At 35.0% G+C, this 21,324-nt stretch overlaps 1 protein-coding gene across 3 annotated transcripts in view; it reads right to left on the bottom strand.

The window, feature by feature from the left end:
- Positions 1 to 21,324, bottom strand: part of LOC131800396 (protein N-terminal asparagine amidohydrolase-like) — a 137,578-nt gene that overhangs the window by 80,407 nt on the left and 35,847 nt on the right. The window contains exon 1 of one of the 3 annotated variants that reach the window (XM_059127822.1): positions 8,143 to 9,060. The exons of 1 other annotated variant lie outside the window; for it this stretch is intronic. The gene's annotated coding sequence lies outside the window, so the exon portion shown is untranslated. Of the gene's footprint in view, positions 1 to 8,142; positions 9,061 to 21,324 lie in introns of those variants that run through there. One more of the 3 variants, XM_059127824.1, reaches the window with a different exon arrangement.

The raw sequence follows: 21,324 nt of genomic DNA, 5'->3' as shown, positions 1-21,324 counted from the left end.
TTTTTTCGAAATTGGTAAATATCGAAAAAATTTTAACGGCACAAATGGGCACAAACCGAGTACGACTCAGCACAACTTCAATTTTTTCGAAATTCGAAAATTGCAATTCTCTCAGATTTTTTCGAAAAAAATATGGTATCCCAAACAAGCAAGCCAAACACTGTTCTATTAATAGACACAGGCACGGTCGACGAAGGGGTTTTTGTTGTAACAGACAAAACAAACTTACATGGTTATGTTACTTCGTTCAGGTTGAACGAAAGCATAACAAGTGGAGAAAGATGTAAATGTTTATAAGTGCGGTTGTAAGATTTAGAAGATTTTCCAAAAGAATTTTAGTTTTATGTAATTCTTTTGTTCCTCTTCTATTGAGCTTACGATCTCGTCACTTGGGTAAAAAATGTTTTTTGTCATAGAAGTTATTTTTTAAAATAACTTCTGGGGAGAATATCCCAGACAAGAAACAAGGGAACCGATGAGGTTGGTGGCTCTTTCCGCAACCTAGGTATTCCCTGCCTTACCCCCTGGTAAACATTACCATCGTTCTCCACTCATAAACAAACGTTGTTTTTATAAAAACAACAATAATGGGATTTTGCCTGACGATTTTGCAACAAAAAAATCTTTTTTCAAATATCTCAGAAATTTTTTCAAATTTCGAAAAAAAAATTCGGCTCAATTGAGCACAAAGCAGCACAACTTTCCTTTTTTCGAAATTGGAAAATTGCAATTCCAACGGACACCACGTCATTTTGTAAGGGAAATTACAGATATTGCTATTTTTTAAATATATTGTGCCTTTATCAATATATTTTTATAATAATAAATAATTTGTTTATAACGAGTTAAATGTAATTTCCTATCACTCACTCTCTCTCCCCCTCTCTTTCTCTTCATTAAACATTTCTGAACCCGGGCAAAATGTCGATGGGCTGTATCTTTGCTTAAACAGCTTATCCCCACAGATATTTTTTCATTATTGACTTGAAAAATATTGATTGGAGCCTATACATTTATTTATAATTAGAACAACTTTACATAATTTTTTTTTTGTGAAAATATATTATTTTTCAAAAAAAAAAAATTATGAATTTGTCATTAAAGAAATAATTCTTTTTTTAAAACTATAATCAAAATTATCTAATGGAAATAGAGGGAAAGTATGACCAAAATCCTCAACATAAACCATTAATGAAAGGTTAAAAGTCGGGTGGGGCCGACTATATGATACCCGACATTACTATGCGGATATAGCAGAGCTCCCGTAACATAAAAAATTATTTGGGGATTTATGTGAATTAGATCATACCAACTATGAACCTTAATTAATTGCGTATCATGGCATTAGAGTAGTGACAACCTGTGTACTATATCCAACTCTGAATAGATTTTCAACAAATTTTTCGAAGGCTATTATATGATTTCGATAAGAATCGTGTTTCACCAAATGGAAAAATTCGGTTGAAAATCTATCCAATTTGCGCTAATATACATATTTGTTGGCCATTAACCGTAAAATCAGATAAAGATGTATATAGAAGGTATATAAAAATCTGAACCAATCTCGATAAAATTTTCCGGTATCAAATATAATTGTTGTGGAGTGCACATTACGCATGTGAGGGACTTTGACACCAAATCGGATGAAACATTTAAATGGGAGCTAGAGCTATATCTGAACCGATTTTCACCAAATTTGATGTACTTGATACTAGACTGAATTTGAACCGATTCTCAACAATTTCAATAGGGTTTGTCCCTGGGCCAAACAAAAATTGTTTTGAAAGTTTCATCTCAATCCGGTAATAAATTTTGTTCACAAAAATACATGGACAGATGAACTGAGATAAATCGACTCAGAAAGTGATTCTATGAAGATCCTTAAAAGTAAATATGGGTCTATTTCGCTTCCTTCTCCATGTTAAAAACAAATGCACATAGACATAATACTCTTACCAATATGTGGTGTAGAGTATAAAAATCAGGGCATATCTTTAAACAAGAATGGTACGAAAACTTAAAATATACTTGAAAGCGAAGTTTATCCTTATATAGGGACGATGGCAAAAAGTGTACCGACATGGTCGACTTATTATGCCAATGATTCTTGAAGTAAACCAAAGCTCGCCATTTAAGCTCTATAATTAATGTTGCGGAATATGTCTCAAAATATTGGCGTCGCTCTACATTAACAATAAAAAAAGCAAACACATAATTTTCATTTTTAATACAAAAATTTATAATTAAAAAAAATTATAATTAAAATTTATAATTATGTTTCATAACAATTATTGTGTCTAGATATATGGTTTATTCTGAGATTTATAGTAAAATCCGTTTTGGAAAAATTCGATTTCGATCTAGAGATTTCCATTCGTCTGTCTGACCGGATATTGCGTGTGTTAACGCTCTAAAGATGTATCGGCTCAGCTCAGCCCAGGTACATCGCAATATTTTTTTATCAAACGAGAATCAAAAACGAGAACGAGATCAAAAATATGGGGACCCATTTCATCTAAAATACTTCAAAATGGTGAAACTTACATCACAATGATTTGGCTGGAACATCGGCATATTTTTAAAATTCCATACATTGTACTAACTGTTCAGCTGCAACAGTTCGACAACACTTTATTCATATTTAAGTTTTTTTCTTTATCTTTTTCACTAAAAATCTTCAAAATCTTTAGTTTTGAAGTTCTCCGATGAGCGTATTAGTCTAAAGTTGCAGCTTGTAGATCGGCTTCAATATTAACGTTGAAAGTGCTCTTTCATGTATTTGCTATTTTTTATGTATTTGTCAGGTTGAAATTGCTCTTTTCATGCATTTGCCATTTTGCAGTGAACTGATATTCAACACTAAAAATATTCACGGCAGTATGTAAATTTTTGTATTTTTCATTTCACCCGATAAGAATCAAAAATGATATCCTCCTACCCAGTCCTGGTCTAAAGTTGCAGCTTGTAGAGGGATCGGGAAAAAACTGTTGTTTTTCCATCTTACATCTGCAACAAGTAAAAAATATGCTACATGTTAATACCCTCCATTATTTTTAACGAGCTTGAAAAATGTACAAAAAAATCTGTCGAAAAATACCGCTCAAAGAAAAACCTTTATATTGGAGCTATACCAAAACGTGGTCCTGCATATACAATTTTGTCATAAGCAGTAGTTTCCATTACCAATCAGAAATACGAAATTTGAAACAATTCCGAATAATAATGTCGCCAAAATCATGAAAATACCGAATATCGGGAGGTATCGTTATATGGGGAATATACGATATTGCGGACCTTATATGTGGTGCCGTTATATGTGGTCTACATACACAATTTTCTGTTATAGCTTGTAGTACCCATTTCGAACTTCAAATACGAAATTTGAAACAATTCCAGTGAATAATGTCCCTAAAATCATCCAAATACCGAATATCGGGAGGTACCATTATATGGGGGCTATACGCGCAATTTTTGTCATAGATTGCAGTACCCATTACGATCTTTAAATACGAAATTTAAAACAATATAATGTAAATAATATCATTAAATTAGCAAATATCGGGGAGTACCATTGTATGGGGGCTATTCGATATCCTGGACCTATATAAACAATTTTCTTCCAGGGAGTAAAGTACTCACAAAGAACTTCTTGTCTAGAATTTCAAACAACTCCATTGAAAAATTTGGCTACGATCGTCAAAATAGCGAATATCGGGGGGTACCGTTATATGGGGGCTATACGATATATACCGATTTCGAACTTTTAATTCGTTTTGACCCTAACGTGATTACAACAGACAGTCAGACGGATGGGAAGTGCTAAATCATCTTAGAATGTTATGCTGATCAAGAATAATTGCAATGTACCAGGTTTGGGCCAAATCGGATACTCACTTCGAGTGTTATCGTGCGCAGCAGCGGGCGGACATCGCTAGATCGACTCCAAATGCCCTGAAACGGAATTCATCCAATGAGACTTATTGTCTAAAATCGTTTTTACGATGAGACTCGTTTTGGCCGTATCAAATGATGTATACCCTCCCTATATGGCTGAGGGTATAAAAACATAATGGGGATCCGATTTGTCGAAAAAATGATCACTAAATACATCTTTATCTAACTCTATCAGAATTACATTCAGAATGCTAAACATTGTGTATTAACATTCTGAATCCACTGGTAATCTATGTCTATATTCGATTATAGTAGCCATATTTCTTCAGTTTTTTTTTGTCCACGACAAACAATGAACAACAAAAATTATCTCATAATTTTTTTATTTTATTTTGGAGATGCCAATAGAAATGTTGAACTACTGCATCGATAATTTTGAGTTGCAACGATGTTGAGTTGCTGATAAGAAGATTTCCCTTTATGGGTTAACACGTTGAGCAGTGATCGTCCAATGCAGTTGCATGTTTGCATCATCATCATCATCTGTGAAATATGTATTTTACGGCTTCAACACAAAACCACTTGAGATTTGAATTTAAATAAAATGGAAAATTTGTGAAAGAACGACGCTTCTTATCAGTCCAAAGAAGTTGGTGTTTACATTAATTATGTAAGAAGCGCGGGAAGGCAGAAAGAGCGGGAAATATGACACATTATAAATCGATTTATGAAAATAATTGAGGCACAGACATAAGCTGTCCGCCAAAGTAGAAAAAAAGAAATATGAAAATAAAGATGGAAGGAAAAATAGGTTACATATATTGCGGGGATTATAAGAAAATGGAATGTTTTTTTTACGACTTATAATTGCAAGATGAGGCAGTTTGAGGTTTTGTAACAGTAGTCGATACAAATAAAATAAGTAAAAAAGCAGTTAAGTTCGGGCGGCCCGAACTTTTAATACCCTCCAACTTAGGGTAAAGGAAACATTAGAAGAAATGTGGCAAAAACCATCAAAATACCGAATATCGGCAGGTACCGTTATATGGGGGCTATATCAAATCATGGACCTATACATACAATGTTTCGCCAACGGAGCTAGAACCCATTATGACTACAAATACAAATTTTCAGACAAATCCGTGAAAAAGTGTGGCAAAAATCATCAAATTACCGAATGTCGGGAGGTACCGTTATATGGGGCTATACCCAAACGTGGACCTATAATTACAATGACTCGCCACACGAACTGGGACCCATTATGATCTACAACTACCAATTTTCAGAGTAATTCTTGAAAAAATGTGTCAAAAATCATCAAAATACTGAATATTGGGTTATATAGGGACTATATCAAAACGTGGACCTATACATACAATGTTCCGCCACACGAACTGGAACCCATTATGACCCACAAATACCAGTTTTTAGACAAATCAGTGAAAAAATGTGGCAAAAACCATCAAAATACCGAATATTGGGAGTTATATGGGGGCTACACCAAATCATGGACCCATACATGCAATGTTTCGCCACCGGAGCTGGAACCCATTATAACCAACAAATACCAATTTTTAGACTAATCCGTGAAAAAATGTGGCAAACAAATTAAAATACCGAATATCGGGAGTTACCTTTATTGCCACACGCACAATACCAACCATCCTAGACACAATACAAATAGCTCTGCTAAATTTTGGCGCTCTACGTCAAATAATGTGGGCTGTATCGAGATTTCAACAGACAGACAGACGGACACCGTTAAACCGACTTAGAATTTTATGCTGATTATGAATATATATACTTTATGGGGTCTACGGCGAATATTTAAGGATGTTACAAACGGAATGACAAAGTTAATATACCCTCCTTTCCAAGGTGGAGGGTATAAAAAAACAGCTAAGTTCGGGCGGCCCGAACTTTTAATACCCTCCCTAATATTTGTATTACTGCTAGGTTAGGTGCGAAATGGACAATATAGGTCCACTCCATAAAGTACTTCCCTACAAAGGGTCAAAATTTTGAATAATTATAGCTCTTATAAAATGTGATGTAAGAGTCCGATTGTCTTCAAATTACACATATCACAATATTTTAATTAACTCAAAGTCTAACTATGAAGATGGAATATATCTGTCCATTCCTTCTGATACCTCTCCACAAAGGGTCAAAATTTTGAATAAACATGAACATGAAGCTCATAAAACGCGAAATTAATATCCAATTCCATTCAGATTTGCTACATCTCAATGTTTCCAACAACACCAGATCAGTTATAAAGATGGTAGAGATCGGATAATTTCTCCTGGTAGCTCCACACATATAATTCAAGATTAATAATCATCCAACTCTCTTAAAATTTCACACATGCAAACATTTTTGGTAACACAAGATCCCTTGTGAAGATAATACACATCTGCGAACCCCTTCTGGTAACTTAACCATAAAGGATCAATATTTTTATTTGTCATAACTAGCGAAATAAGTCAGCGATTTTTTACAACGTGCTACATCTGAAATTTCTCTTAAGCAGAAACCTGAGATGAGTATGGATTTATGGTTTTGCATAAAATTGGATAAAAATGTTCGATTTTCTAGTAATTTTACCCATACCAATATTTTATGTGCATAAGATGAAGTACAAAATCGGAATACTTTGATCGACTATATCTGATACGTTTGAAAGCCATTAGATGCTATTTCCCAGAAAAAAGTTATTCGTGATGGAATTTAAGCGCGTTAGTGTAATATCTTTATATTTGGCTGGAAACCCACAAGTGGCTATCGTTAGAGCACTCCAGCATTTAAATGTGAATAAATGTTTTCTGTTGTCTCGTATCATCGCTCGTTACCGTGATACTGGTAGCAAACAGCAACATCAGCTGAAATGGTTCGAAAAGTAAAGAAGCGACTTGATCCAAACCCGCGTCGTAGTGGCCGAAAAATGGCTCGTGAGCTGAACATATCGCAATATCCCATTCGGCAAATATTGAAAAATGAGCTCGGGACAAAGCCATTAAAATTCCAAAAAGGGCAAGAACTTACGCCGCAACAGTAAGAAAATAGACTCAAATGAGCTAAGGAGTTGTTTCGCTTGGCCGTATGTAATGAACTGCCGAATTTGGTTTTCTCCGATGAGAAAACATTCGTTGTCCAGTAGTTTGTTAACAAACAAAATGATCGTGTTTACATGCCAAAGAGGTCAGTTGAAAATGTGCACCTTCGGTTGGCCACCAGAACTCAAGCGCCGGCCATGGTGATGGTGTGGGCCGTCATAACAGCCGATGGTCGCTCTCCGCTCGTATTAATCGCCCGTGGCATCAGAATAAATGCCGAATATTATCGCGAAAATATTCTGGAGGGTGTATTAAAGCCTTGGGCATGCAAACATTTTGGCCGCAGACCTTGGACTTTCCAACAGGTCTCAGCACCATCGCCATGGTTACAAAATGAGGTTCCTCGCTCCATTTCCAGTGCACAATGGCCACCAATATCTCAGGATACCAATCCGTTGGACTATTGTGTCTGGAATATTTCGGAAAGCAAGGTTGGCACTAAAAAATACCAAAGTGTCGATCACCTCAAGCAAGCGCTTCGCCGGAAATGGGCCAAAATACCGCAGAGCAACATTCGGGAACGTGTGATGGTTTCATTGGCCGTTTGAAGGCCATAATTCGTGCCAAAGTAGACCAATTCGAACAAATCTAAACTTACTCTAAAATTAAATGCTGTTTCCGACATATTTTGCTTTAATTCAATAAAATTTCAAAAAATGTAAAAGTTGTGGCGTCTGACTTTGTTGCAGTTTTTCATCTCACCCTGTACCTGTTAATATTTTCTAAACTGTACCTGTTAATATTTTTCACAGTGGGAGGTAGAACGATCGTAAAAATTCCTTCGAATTACTGATTAAGGATCGCTGTCTTAATTTAGTCGACTTCGGTATGGTATTAATGTAACCAATCACAATTAAAGTATATAAGATTTAAACATTGAAAGACCGTTTTGATTGGGTCCGAATGCTTCAAATATAGGTACATCAATATTATAAATTTATTCATTTTTATAACAAATCATTTCAGCGATTTGCAGATTGTTCGCAAATGGCCAAACTATTTTGACATTGAAAATAAAAATAGTTTTAAACATTGTGTTATTCAATATTACGTTGCGAAATTCCGAGAACATATACATTTGCTGTCGTAAATAAAATCTAAAAAATCCAAGTAAATTAATTTAAAGTCTTACTTGTTGGCTAGCTGGCTGTAGTTGTTTTTTGTTGGATCGATGTGTTTGTCTTCAATCGATCGTAATCGTAAATTTTTATATTGCTGTTGTTGTTGTTGTTCTTTTTCCACAAATTTAATTACGTTTAATTTCTTATCACATTGGCAGAGCAGGGCTGAATGTTTTCAATTCTCTTTTTTTTTCAGTAATTTCAAAATAAGAATTATCGGATAGGTAATAGGTATGTATGTCGTATCTGCACGTTGAAATATATTTTCGCCAAAGATGTGTCACATATGCATTAATAATTATTTCAATTTAAATAATTTATGCTTCTTCTTCTTCGTTGTCACCTTTTTTATTCAATTTTCTTTATCATACGGGTGGATGGCAAAGAAATGCAAAAATATTCAAAGTCCACTCCGAATACACCACTGCACAATTCTGTTGTCAAGCCTTGATAATCGAAAAATAAAAACAACTCCGAACACTTGGTGGGTTTTCAAATTCGTTACCAATTCAGAAATTCAAATAGATTTATTTTAAACCACACTGGGATAATCTTGGAAATATCAAAACAAAAACATTGGCCGTCGGTAGGTGATATTCGAAAATAAAATTGCACACACCACTCGGAAACGTTGTAGCTGTTATCTATCGCGCAATGCAACAAACGGCGGTAAAAATCGGCGTTCTGTTAAAACTTGAGTTTTCTTCGCAAGGGAATGGCTGACAGAGTGACTGCGTGAAAAACCAACCGTCAGAGCAAGATAACTGTTGACAACAAAAATCGCCGAACAAATAAACGCAACCGACAAGGCAGCCTGCTAGGGAACGACGAGCGTAAAACCACGACACACAACAAACAGTTTAAATTTTCTGGTTGGACAGCCTGGCTGCGATCGTTGACAAATCCAAAACCGGACTGAAAATGAGTAGCAGGCGCACATTGAACATTGAGTCGTCGAGCTAGGCTGGCAAGCAAGCCAGCAAGCAATCGAGCGAGTGAGCGATGATGGTGGGTCGTTTGCGCTCGGACACCAACGATAGCTAATCTCCTCACACACAGATACTGAAGGAGAAGTGGAAATACACCAATACCACTACATTCTGAGATTCATTCTCATGCAACAACAAACCAAAAACAACACACGCGCGCCACAAAATCAGCACCAACAACAACAACAATGAAGTGCGAGTCAAATGAACCAACAAATGAATGGATGATTGTGGCGTTGCCAGTGTGTAAGGGAATAATTGGGATTCCATACTCAACTAAAGACTTCAAATCAAAGTGGATGTATTAGTTATCTGGACTATTGCCTCTCCAAAATACAGTATGTGTGAACTCGCCTAGCTTTTAATCTATGCAGATATGTTAAATGTAACTTAAGTGCCCCACAAGGGCAGGGAACTCTTACCATCGATCTAGCAGTGTGCGTCCGGCCGATGTCTGTCCGTCTGGCTGGAGCACACTATAACTCTCGAAGCGAGTATCCGATTTGGTCCAAAATACATTGTAATATTATCGAGTTCGGAGATGGGCAATATCGGTAAACTCCTTTTGGTACCTCCCCCACAAAAAGTCTAATTTTTCAAAAAAAAAAAAAATATATATATTTTGCTTCACAGAAAGTGAAAGGATAATCCGATTAAACTCCTAATATTTGCATCAGTGCAAGGTCAAGTGAGAAAATGGACAACGTCGGTCCACTCAATCAAGTACCTCCCCCACAAAGGGTCAAAATTTTGAATAATTTTAACTCCGATTGTCTTCAAATTACACACATTACAATATTTTCACTAACCCAAGGTCGCGAAATTAACATCAGATTGCATTCAGACTTGGTACATGTTAATATTTCTATCAACACAAGATCTGTTATAAAGATGGTAGAGGTCGAACTATTCATCGTTGTACCTCCTTCACAAAGGGTCAACATTTTGAATAACCAAAACGATTGTAAAATCCGTAAATGTAAAAAAATATTTCACTCATCACAATATTTTTATTGATCCAAGGTCTGGTGTGAAGATACCCTCACAAAGGGTACAAATTTTGAATAATGAAAACGATCGTAAAATTCGAAATAAGTATCCGGTTCTCTTCATATTTCACACATCCCATTATTTCTACTAACATAAGATGTGCTATGTAGATGGGATGTATCGGTCCATTCCCTGTGATACCTCCCCCATAAAGGGTCAAATTTTTGAATACCCATGGTGCTCATAAAACGCGAAATTAACTTTCGGACTTGGCATATATTAATATTTCTACCAACACAAGATCTGTTATAGAGATCGGAACATTCTTTCTGGTACCTCCCCTACAAAGAATCAAAATTTTGAATATGAGTGGCTCTCATTGCCTCCTAACTCGATGTAAGTTTGATAATAAAATTTCGATTTACTAAGTTTGGACCAGAACCGTTATTCCGATGAGGCACGTTTTGGCCGTATCAAATTATATATAACCACTCTAGCCATATGGCTGAGGGTATAAAAAGGTAGGATTGAACATTCGGAGCATGACGCTGGAATGATAGCACAATTTTAGATTTTGGAGTAGTGAGTACAGCTGAAGTACGATTGCTCAATAATATCTTCCTACGAAAAGGACATAACGGCCCAAAATATTTATAATTAATTCTTCAATAAAAATAAAAACAGATTTTTTTTAATATTTGCAAGCACTATAATATATGAAATGAATCATTTAAACTTGAAATTTAAATCTGACAACATGGATGTAGGAAATATTCACGAAAAATTTTTTTCTACGCCTTGTATCAAAATTTTTTAAACCTCCAGTTTTAGATAAAGGGCAAAATGTGAAAAATGAAGATAGATGAACTAAGCACTGTCATTGACAAATCCAATTGTTTTCTGCCTCTAGACGAACTATGCAAGATGGAAATGGATGCAGAAAAAATATACCTTTTTAAAGAGAAGATAAAAAGATTTTCGGAAAATATTAATGTTTTCAGGGTTTATGCACCATTATCAGTTTTATAATGTGGCACTCAATTATCACAAACTAAATTTGTGGTTGTCCAAGAAATCATAAATAAGTGTATGGATCTAAGCATTTTATTAGATGTGTATAAAACTCAGCAGCGGAATTACAATTTATAAATTGGAATCAATATTTTAACAATGAAATTCCAACAAATTTACGCGATTTTTAGCCGAAAGTTTATGATTACCGTGATACGGCAGATACACACCACTTTAAAGAATTATCACTAGCTGTTCTGAATACGGTAGTTATTTGAACTAGTTATGCCTGCTTGGGAAGGGCATTTTCCATTGTGAATTCTTCCAAAACAAGGTTGCGGATTAAGATGCAATTTGTGGTTTTGGAATGCCTTTTCGCGAGTAATCAATCATTTCGCGAGCAATCAATCACTTAAAATAAATAATAACGTAATTCTTTCAGGCCAACTCAAAACATTTACGACAAAGAGAAACAATTCAAACAATATGAACAAAACAGAAAACAAAAACAAGTAAAAAAGCTGTAAGTTCGGCCGGACCGACCTTTTAATACCCTCCACCACTTGGCACAAATTTGGCAATTTCCAAAAAAAAAAAAATAATAATAATAATAAAATCCGTTAAAAATTCTGTTAAAATCTTAAAAATACCGAATGCCTATTCGACGACGTGGACCTTCATAGGCAACTTTTGTCATAAGTTATTACAATATTTAAAGGCGAAACTTGAAGAAAAATCTGTTTATAATGTAGCTAAAATCATCAAAATACCGAATATAGGGGGTACTGTTATATGGGGGCTATACGAAGACGTGGACCTGCACAGACAATTTTCTGGCATGGGATGAAGTATCTATTACGAACTTCACATGCGAAATTTGAAACAATTCCGGTAAATAATGTCGCTAAAATCATCAAAATACCGAATATCGGGGGTATGGTATATGGGGGCTATACGAAGACGTGGACCTACATGGCTTATTATCTGTTTTATGCTGCACTATCTATTACGAACTTCAAATACCAAATTTGGAAAGATTCCGTTAAATAATGTCGCTAAAATCATCAAAATACCGAATATCGGGGGGTACCGTTATATGGGTCCTATATGAAGACGTGGACCTACATGGTTAATTTTTTGACTTAGGATGTAGTATCCATTACGAACTTCAAATACCAAATTTAAAACGATTCCGGTAAATAATGTTGCTAAAATCATCAAAATACCGAATATCGGGGGGGTACCGTTATATGGGGGCTATACGAAGACGTGAACCTGCACAGATAATTTTCGGTCTTAGGCTGTAGTATCCATTACGAACTTCAAATGCCAAATTCGAAGCAATTCCGGTGAATAATGTCGCTAAAATCATCAAAATACCGAATATCGGGAGGTACCGTTATATGGGGGCTATATGATAACTTGGACCTACATGGCCCATTTACGAACTTAACCTGCCTACTGGCAAAATATACATGTGTCCAAAATTTTAGCCTTCTATCTCAATTTGTTCGAAAGATAGCGTGATTACAACAGACGGACAGACAGACAGACACACAGACAGATAGACGGACATGGCTAAATCGTCTTAGAATTTTACGCTGATCAAAAATATATATACTTTGTTGGGTCTGACATGAGTGTTTCGAGGAGTTACAATCGGAATGACAAAATTAATATACCCTCCATAGTATGGAACATAATTTTGAAACCAATTTTTTGGATTATTCAATCTTTTATTTGTCATTACTGTTATTTTATATAGTATAGATACAAACAATTTGTTCACAAGGCATTTTGTTTAGTCTTTACCATTTTAGGCCTTTGTTCTTCACATAACAAATACAACTATGATTAAAGTTATAAAGTCCAAGGGAACTAATATATGAGAGGAATATCCTTCTCTGAATCGAGTTTTACAGAATTTGTTTAGGCATTTGTTCCTTTTCAATTCGGGCTTGTATTACCCATTTGGGGCACAATTAACTTGAAATCGGATAAAGACATATATGGGAGCTATATCCAAATCTGAACCGATCTCGATAAAATTTGTCGAAGGTATTTCTGAGCTGTATATGATATTTTCCCCCAAACATCGTTGTTACGGAGTGCATATTACGGTTGTGGAGGACTAATTTAAAAAAAAAAATTGGATGAACAATCTATATGGGTACCATAGCTTTAAATAAACCGATTTTCACCGAATTTGATATACTTGCACCTAATTAGTTTATAGTAAATATAAATTTCCCTCTAATAATTGAATTATAAATTATATTTAAAGAAATACAAATGTGGTATAATTTTTAGAATAAACTAGAGTAATTTTTGGTTAGGCGATTTCTCACATTTGATTTGGCGATATATTAGAAAAATATCTAATAACACTGGAGTGGACCTACCTTTTTATTATTTATCTGAAAATTTCGAATCATACCTGAAATGGGAAAAGGAAAATATTTGTTATATACATAGATTAATGCACTTTAAAAGATATTTTATTGAATTATATTTAATAAACATCTGGCAACACTTTTATTGTCGTAATTGCCATTTTCTTAAGGTATTTATTAAGTTATGGTAATGTTTGTATATTTTGAGGTTTGCTTGAGGTTTTTAGAATTATATGTTGCTTTGTACTCATGGCGCTCCTGTTGCTTGGCGCTTCCATTGATGCCTGTTTTAGTTGTGATTGGGAGAGCGCCCATCACAGAGCCTTAGACAAAGGGGTATGAAGTGATGTTTTGTTCGTCTAGTGGAGAGGTGGACAGGGCCACACAAGTAATATGACATTAACAAATGGGAGAGCCAACTAAAACATCTTATGTGGACAATATGAACGCTGTTCTCTTTTACTCATACATATTTAACAAAATCAACAGTTGTCTTAGCTGTCAGAGGATATTTCGCTCTATTGAGTGCATTTCCAAAGGGGAAATTGTAGAGATAGAGCATTGAGAAACCGCCAAATGAATGAGTTAAAGACCGAGACTTGTTGGGAATTTTAACATGCAGAAAAGGGGCTTGAAATGAGTGAATCATATAAAGAAATACAACAACTATTCACATGCGGATTATCAATTGAGTCGTATTTGAAAATGTAAGGACTGTTCATGAAAAGGATGCGGTAGTTTTTGAAACTTATGCAAAAACAATATACATATTTTTTATTTTTAAACTTTCTCAATAATTAATAATTTTCTTTTAAAAGATTAATTATATGTTTATAGAAAAAATATTTCAAAAAGAAAATATTGTTGTTTTTTTTTACATATATTAAATTTTCTTTTATGAAATCGTTTCAAGTGGCTACAAAAATCTCAAATATTATGCATTCCATACTAAAAGTTGTGAAATTCAAAAGTCGAAGAATTTTTTTTTAATGGAAACAATGCTTTGGTGTATAAAACTACATTCAGATGCTGATATGGTTCAGACATTTTGTTTTCATTTACGATTGCCCAAAATTTTGTTGTTGCAAAAATCGTCAGGCTTAACCCCATTATTGTTGTTTTTATAAAACAACATTTGTTTATTAGTGGAGAACGATGGTAATGTTTACCAGGGGGTAAGACAGGGAATACCTAGGTTTCGGAGAGAGCCACCAATCCTCATTAGTTCCCTTGTTTTTTGCCTGGGATATTCTCCCCAGAAGTTATTTTAAACATTTTGGGTAAAAAATTTAAGATTGTTCTATTGAGGGTCAATGGTAACAGTACATTAATATATTTTTAAAAAAATATTTTAGTGAAAGGGTTAGAAAGCATCTTCACCCAAAACTTGTGACAGTTTGACATACCAAATTATTAAATGGCCAAAAACAAGTTAAAAAGTATCTGTCGACAGATTTATACCTTAGCCACTATTCGATTGACTTGTGTTATGATTATCCAAACTATTGACTCTTTATGGGGAGGTTCCGAAGAAGGGGGCTAATGTTGTCCATATCGTATCTGACCAAATTCTAATATAAATGTGCCAGATTTGGACATATCTTTATATGAGATATGTCATAATTTTTGCAAAAAATTAGAAATGTGCGTGAGGTGCCAGATATAATGGATCTAATACTGGAAAACATATTGGGTTGAGCAAAATGAAAAGAAAATTAACCATTTATATCCAAGTTTATGCGAATAATTGTTAATCAAAATCTAAAACTTTTTTCCGGGAGATACCAGAAGGGGTGAGCCGGTGAATTCTATATTCATTTCAGATATCTGGTTACTAAGTTTTAAAGGAGTTGGTGACATTCGCAATTGTAAGAGATATAATTATTAAAAATTGTGACCCTTTGTGGGGGGAAGTACCATCAGGGGTGGGCTGTTATCTATCATTTTCACACCAGATCTTGTGTTAATAGATATATTGGGATGTGTGAAATTTGAAGGAAATGGTTATTCAAAATGTTGACCCCTTTGGGATGTGTGAAATTGCAAGGGAATCTGATACTTTTTTCGTATCACTTTATAAGAGTTACAATTAGTAGGTTGATATTGTCCATTTTCGCACCTCACATAGTTCTGACACAAATCTTGGGATCCGTACAAAATTGTATGATCCTTTCTTGTTCTATACGGAAAATTATTTTTTGCGATAATTTTGACCTTTTGTGGGGAACGTACTAGAAGAAGTGGACCTAATTTGCACATCTCCGAACTTGATCTAAGTTTGACAATACAATTACAATGTACCAAGTTTGGATCAAATCGGATATCGGACAGCGGGAGGGATATCGATTCCAAATGTCCTGAAATGGATATGTTCCAAAGGGACCTAGGGTCTAAAAGCGTTATTTCGATGTGGCACGTTTTGGCCGTATTAAATGATACCGTGTGTGTCGCATGTAATCAAGCTTTCGAACGATTTGAGATAGGAGTCTAAAATTTTGCATATATGTGTATTTTGTCAATAGGCAGGCCAAGTTTCGTATATCCAGTACCTCCCGATATTCGGTATTGGATGATTTAAGCAATATTTTCAAATGGAAATTCGATACTTAGAGTCTGTAACAGATTCCACCTCCTGTATATGAACATTTTACATATATGTTTTCTTATAGCTCCCATATAAGTACTCCACGACATTCGGTAATTTAGGAATTTAAACCACACTTTTAAAGAGAATTGTCGATAATTCGGTTCATCAATTTTATAATGGTTTCTACCTCTTGTGGCAAAATATTTTGTATGTGGGTCCACATTTTCCTTTAGCCTTCATGTAACTTACATGGTACTTTGATCACTTTTTCTAACATAATTATTAAAAATTCGGTATTAAAAGTTTTTAACGGGGTCTATCTCCTCTAGCAAAACATTATTTATATGGGTCCACGTTATCTTATAGCCCCCATATAACTATAGCTCCCATGATTTAAGCAACATTTTCAAATGGAATTGTTTAAAATTTGGGTACTTAGGGTTCAATGTGTTCCAGATCCCGTGGCAGATCATTGCCTATATAGGTTGACATTTTGTTATAGCCCCCATGTTTCAGTACTTCCCTATATGTTGTTATTTTGTTTGTACGTAGAGTGGGCTCTTTTTACCAACCGACTTCACTAGCAAATGGAAGTGGACCCAAAATCCTATTGCTTTTAAATGTTTTCATTACCCTTACGGCCCGGCCGAACTTAATGCGTTTTTACTTATTTATGTTTTAAAGATATTTACAAATGTAAAAAATTTTTGCAGAAATAATTCAGAATTAATTTTCCCACACAATTTTGAAATTTCCGCCGTTCTCTGAAAGAAATTAAAAAAGTCTTTCTTTCAACAGTTTTACCTTTAAAAATGTACGCGAACACAACGCTAAACATGACTGTGAAATTATATTTATCGCAAATACATTATTAATACATTGTTCGACTGTTTATTATCTACCTGACCTCGTAACGCTTCATTGACTATCTGCCACTCTATGAATAGTTGTGTGAATGTTGTTTAATCACATAGGGGTTGGTTATTGAATTTAGATACTGGCCACAAACATGTTGTGGTCTCTGTTTAGTTGAGTCTTTATCTTATGATGCCCTCCTATCGCCACTCGTTTCTTGTCACTTCAATCATTTAATACATGTGTATATTTGTTAGACATCTCGAAGGGGTAATTGAGTTGAAAAAAAAAACTACTCGAGTGCAGAGAAGCAGCAATGCCAACTTTGAAGTCAACTCAACATAGCTGCATTATATTCGTAATAGTATTTCATTTAGATTTGTTAACAACTAAAAAGGCCTGAATAAGGGCCCATATATTCAGTTGTTTATTCATCTGTAGATGTGTGTGTGTGCATGTTTGTCGTATAAATTAAGTACAATAAATGTATATGAGCATGACTATCAATGAGTGATTTGCTCCAATTGGTCAATCAGAGTATTTTGTTATTATTTAAGGTACGAGTAAGTATAAGTAAGTTATTGATTGAAAAACAAGTAAAAAAAACAACATTAAGTTCGGCCGGGCCAAACTTTTAATACCCTCCACCTTAGGGTAAAGGAAACATTAGAAGAAATGTGGGGAAAAACCATTAAAATGCCGAATATCGGGAGGTACCGTTATATGGGGGCTATACCAAAACGTGGACCTACACATGCAAGGTTCCGCCAACGGAGCTAGAACCCATTATGACCTACAAATACCAATTTTCAGACAAATACGTGAAAAAATGTGGCAAAAATCATCAAATTACCGAATATCGGGAGGTACCGTTATATGGGGGCTATACCAAAACGTGGACCTATAATTACAATGACTCGCCACACGAACTGGGACCCATTATGATCTACAACTACCAAATTTTCAGTGAAATTCGTGAAAAAATGTGGCAAAAACTATCAAAATACCGAATATCGGGAGGTACCGTTATATGGGGGCTATACCAAATCATGGACCCATACATGCAATGTTTCGCCACCAAAACGTGGACCTATACATGTAATGTTTTGCCACACGTACAGGGACACGTTATGACCTACAAATACCAATTTTCAGACAAATCCGTAAAAAAATGTGGCATAAATCATCAAAATACCGAATATCGGGAGGTACCGTTTTATGGGGACTATACCAGAACGCGGACCGATATATCTCATTTTCAATACCAACCATCCTAGACACAATACCAATTGCTCTGCTAAATTTTGGCGCTCTACGTCAAATAATGTGGGCTGTATCGTGATTCCAACAGACAGACAGACAGACAGGCGGACATCGTTAAATCGTGGAATCTGTGGAAAAATGTGCAAATTAAAGGTTATATGTGGGCTATACAAAAACGTGGACCTATACATATAATGTTTCGCCACCGGAGGTAGAACCCATTATGACCAACAAATACCAACTTTTAGACAAATCCGTGAAAAATGAGGCGAAAATCATCAAAATACCGAATATTGTGAGGTACCGTTATATGGCGGCCATACCACAACGTGGACCTATATGTCTCATTTACTATACCATCCTAGACGCAATAGGTGCGAGGCATCAGTTAAGGTCCTTTTTGAAAATTTGTACTGAAAACTGTGTCAAAACTTATTAAAATACTGAATTTCAGTTCAGCCAGCTGACCCTGGCCATATTAAAAAACATTACTGGAACGGATTTAAGTCAAGGGGAGATTTTAAAATAATTAACCCTGTCCAAATTAACGAATTTTTAATTAGTTTGTACTAAAAAGTAAAACATTGTGCTAAGAATATTGCTTTTATAAATACTTGAAAAAACATTTTATTGATAGTAAACAACTCTCTTTATGAGCAACCCGAAAATAATTCTCATTTATAAAGGGTGATTTTGTAGACAAAGTCTTTTCTAAAAATTTAGTACAATTTAGTATAAATTTCGAAAACATTCTCCATATCCCAATCCTGTGATCGCAGTAATATCCCAATCCCAGTAATGTTAATTTTAAATGTCGGGATTCCAGCTTCATCCGTTCGTCCAAATTCAAATTGTACTAAATTTAGTACGGTTTAGTACTTTTCATATACTTTCAAAACTACCTCCTTGTATCGACTCTACTCCTCAACCTATATTCCCATTTTAGATCTTAAGTTCTTAAGTCAAACCGTTCACATGATACGAAATGGTACCAAATGTAGTATATTTTTGTACTTTTCGCACACTTTAAGTGTAAATTTCCAAAAAGCCCTCTGGTACAACTATCCATCTCCATTAGTGACCAGGAGTGATCCTCGCCCAAAATTTCAAGATTTTAATATCAAAATTTAGTCCGGGCATTGATACTTGATTCTTTAAATAATATAAATATGTTATTTATGATGGCCACCTTCGAACTGGATGTATATTTCACACAAATGTCACGATATTTCAAGTTTGAACCAAATTGAACCTTCTAAATTTTTTGTGAGCTCCGACCCAGCTAGTTCGATTTCAAATGTCCTAAAACGGATTTCGGTTGAGAAATATAATATACTCTCTGTATGCACAAGGCTGGCGTTTTAATAATGCTGAACGTAATGCTAGAAACACAATTGGAGCGAACGACGAATTTCGCCCTACGCGGCGACAAAATGAGCCGCGAAAATTCGTCGTATGGAACACAATACCGACGAAATTATAAAACAGCTGATGAAGTTGTTTACTTTTTGCTCATTTGTTGACTACAATGAAAATTATACAAGAACTCATAATTGTTTATAATTTCAGTTATGTCCATCTTCTCTATTATAAATTCACTGATATCCATCTTCACTCAGGCGCAAGTGCACAAATAAATAAACAAATTATTTATGTTTTTTACGAATAACAGATAGTAGAGTGACCATAACAATTTTTTAAGTAAAAAGTAACTTTATTTACTAAATCACATAAAATTCGTACAAGTATGGCCACCTTGTACTGTTTTGTCGCCGTTCGCCGGCGTATGAAATAGAAATAAAGCTAATTGAGTTCGCGGCGACCGACGAAATTTTCGCCGGCGCCGTGATTGTGTGCACTTCCATATACACATATGGTTTTTATTTTTGACGACGAACATACGCCGCGAAAAAATTCGTCGTTCGCTCCAATTGTGTTCCTAGCATAATACTTGAAATAATTGTAGACGATAAAGTTGTTAACAATTTTAATAGACTCATATTTAATTCAGGGAATATCTGATGAATCGTTTATATTTCATATATTGACGGCCCCGTTAGACTACATATACCATCAAGTATTCCACCAAAGATTTAAGATTCGCAAAAAAATAACGTCTTCTTCTTCTAAATAATCAGTAAACTCTGCTCAGAATTTTCCCAGAAAACCCCCTTTTTATTTACGCCCGTCATTGCTGCGGAAGTAGATGTCAGTCGCAATTTCCTCTCCTTTAGCTTTTGAATTTTAAGACCACGATTTCAATTAATCATTTGCACTTTAAAAATAATTATGGATTATTAAACAAACCAAACGGACACCTCTTGTTTCCCGCCCAGCCCAGTTCGGTTTTGCACCGCAAATAACCTCGGGCAATTTAAGTCAATCTTTCTTATTCGCCCCATCTTTGATTATTTGTAATTATTTGCACAACAACAAGAGTAGGGCGAAGGGAGTAGGGAAACGAAAAATTTATGCAGAAGAAGAAAAAAGATTTGGTTCCAGTTTAAAACAAAGAACAGAAACTGAATGGGTAAAAAAAAGAAACTTAAATGAAGTCAATTAGTTGGGGCAGCCGACATAAGTTTACTATGGCGGCGTTTTTTTCTTGCGTAAAATGTGATGCCAGGCAGGCTGGCAAGGAGGCTGAGTGTGCATCCATGCACCATGGAAGATGATGTCTTTACTATGATGAAACTAGTCATCAAGACACGAAAGTGTTTGATTAGAATAATAACCCGGTGAGACACTGAAAAAAAATGTTTTCCAAGTGCTAGAATTGTAAAGGGTTGAAGGTTTGTTAAGGACTCTATGAAAGGACAGAAGTCGAACGGGATTGACTGGCATCATATATGCGCTCCACTACAAACCAAATTAAGCAGTTTTATTCTTATGCAGTTTTATGGAATGCGCATTGCGATCTTAGAGTGGTTGAACTTTGAAATTGGATGGAACTGATATAAAGAAGATATATCTTAATCTGAATCGATTTCCACTTAATTTCTGGAAGACCCGTATTGGTGTCTTAGAATATCTTTAAAAAGTATTGTATCCACGGAGGAATCGTAAAGGGCATTGTATGGGTAGAAGATAGGAGGTATTGTTTTG

Source organism: Musca domestica, unplaced genomic scaffold, assembly GCF_030504385.1.
Source record: "Musca domestica strain aabys unplaced genomic scaffold, Musca_domestica.polishedcontigs.V.1.1 48, whole genome shotgun sequence".
NCBI classification, from domain to species: domain Eukaryota; kingdom Metazoa; phylum Arthropoda; class Insecta; order Diptera; family Muscidae; genus Musca; species Musca domestica.
This window is presented reverse-complemented; position numbering and strand designations above follow the sequence as displayed.